General features: G+C 44.8%; 1 non-coding gene across 1 annotated transcript; it reads right to left on the reverse strand.

Moving 5' to 3' along the window:
• Window positions 1-327: 327 nt before the first annotated feature.
• On the reverse strand, window positions 328-399 carry trnag-ucc (transfer RNA glycine (anticodon UCC)). Its single transcript has one exon. It is a non-coding gene; the product is annotated as a tRNA-Gly (tRNA).
• Window positions 400-2,423: the final 2,024 nt, after the last annotated feature.

A 2,423-nucleotide genomic window follows, 5' to 3' on the forward strand; every position in this document is an offset into this window, starting at 1 on the left:
TTTAAACCTCCTTCCCGTCCACAAGAGAAGCTGTTGGATCTTTTCCGAATTTCCAGCGGCTTCTGTAATTATTTAAGGTTTCTGACGACAGCAATTTCTCACTTTTCGAACAAAACAAAACGAATCTTATGTTGCGAACAATATTCAAATAAGCAATGGGCAGCAGAGAGGAAAGCTTTTGAGCAACACTGCCCGGATTGTCATGGCAATTAACAGGAACCATCGCCATGAAAACCCTAAAGTAACCTGACAAATCCGTTTCGCCATAGAATTCAACGTTGGTGCTCAAGACTTTTCCTTGCAAAACCACAAGCAACGCCACAACACTGTGATGGCCGGGAATCGAACCCGGGTGAACTGCTTGGAAAGCAGCTATGCTCGCCACTGCACCACCACCGCGCTAAAATATCCGTTGTCTCTTTTCCCAAACACACATAACATGGCCGTGATAGTCACCAATTGAACTGGGGCTGAAAGCAAAACAAGAAATTGTTTGTAAAACGTCAACAGGTCTGAAAACACCAGAATAAGAAGCCTTCAGCCCTTAAGAACAATCACTGGATCCAAAAGGTTCACTCCCCACAAATGCTGCCGGACCTGCTGAGTTTCCAGACTGTAATGTAATCTAATCTAATCTTTCCCAACAATTTTTGTGCTGTCTCTCAGATCTGCAACATCTGCAGTTCTTTGTCAGATAGAGAATAAACGTTGACCCATTGAAGGGGATATTTGATCAGGTGATAATCCTCTTCATCCACAGAGAGAGATGGGATGGAGTATAAGATCATAAAATTCTTACAGTGTAGAAACAGTTTATTCGGCTCAACACGCATCCCACGAAGTCTCAACGTCTACGCTATTCCTGTAACCGCGCATTTCTCATGGCTAACCATATAACCAACACTCACCTGGACACTTTTGACTATTGAGCGTTGCAAATCCACCCTAACCTGCGCATCTTTGGACTGTGCGAGGAAACTGGAGCACCCGGAGAAAACTCACGCAAACACGGGGAGAATGTGCAAACTCCACACAGACAGTCTTCAATGAGACAGGGATCTGGGTAATTGGAGAGTTTTCAAGAGGGAAAGCAGACTGGTTTGTGAATGATGGGCCGAAAGCCTGATCTCAATGCTGCAAAGGCTCTACAGTAACATGATTCCCTACATCCAGCATTCAACACAGTTCGCATTTTGTTTTAATCCGTCCTGTTATTGACATTATATTGAGTGAAATGTATAGAGAGAGGTTGTTTGCGCATTCACACAGATCTGTGTTTTTATGGGTCAGGAACAACATACAAAACAGCAACTGGTGGAGGGAGAATTGAATTCCCCCTCCGAATCTGCCGAAAACATGCAGGACCTGGAACTTCTCTATCACCACTCACTCACCACAGGACGCCTGGAGGAAGAACGCCTGATCTTCCTCCTCAGGAACCTCCAAGCCCAACAATTTGCCTGATTTGTCCCTCCGACCACCTTATCCCAGTTCCATCCTGCCAGCTCGGCGTCACCATCCTCATGGCCTGTCCTACCTGCCAATCTTCCTTCCCAACTATCCGCTCAACTGTACTCTCCGACCAATCACCTATACCCCCAACTCCATCCATCAATCGTGCTCTCCGCTCCATTCTCCCCAGCCCCACTCCCTCCCATTTATCTGTCCACGATGGAGACTCCCAGCCTCATTCCCGATGACGGTGTTTTGCCAAAAATGTCGACTCTCCTGCTCCTCGGATGCTACCTGACCTGCTGTGCTTTTCCTGTATTACTCTAATCTTGACTCTGATCTCCAGCATCTGCAGTCCTCACTTTCACCTCGCATGACTGAATTCCTGCCCCTTACAGATCGAACTGGGTCTCGTGTTTTCATCATGAATTTCATTATGTTTAACACATTTTATTTTAAAAATCATCACAATATATTGATGCCCTCATGAGCATGTAATGCATTTGGACAGAACAATGCCTCCTTTCTCTGTGAACAAATAGAATTAAAGGAGTCGGTTTGAAGAATGTTTCCTCTCACCGAAACAGGAATAGGGAGTTGTAATTCTCACTGAAATAAACACATGCCATTCAGAGGAATCTGATAAGGTCATGCAACATCTGCTGAGAGAAGGGAAAGGTTAGCTCATGTGTTATGAGAGTAGGAGAATTCAGCATAGCGGTAGGAAGTTAGAAAAGTAATAATTACTGAACAATTGGAATGGGGGTAACGCTGAGGAAAGAATTAGAGGTGTATACAGCCTGTTTAAACTGTTCAGTCTGTTCTAGTAGTCAATCCAATCAAAGCTAGACTTAGATTTCATATCCAGTTTCCTGTCCAATCCACATATCCCGTGACTCCCTGAGATACCAGCAATCTGTGTCTTCCAATCTGAAATGCACTCAGTGAGGATGCATCAGCAATCGTCAGGG

This window comes from Chiloscyllium plagiosum, unplaced genomic scaffold, assembly GCF_037043375.1.
Source record: "Chiloscyllium plagiosum isolate Xiang-an unplaced genomic scaffold, Cpla_swu_hap1 HiC_scaffold_36, whole genome shotgun sequence".
NCBI lineage: Eukaryota > Metazoa > Chordata > Chondrichthyes > Orectolobiformes > Hemiscylliidae > Chiloscyllium > Chiloscyllium plagiosum.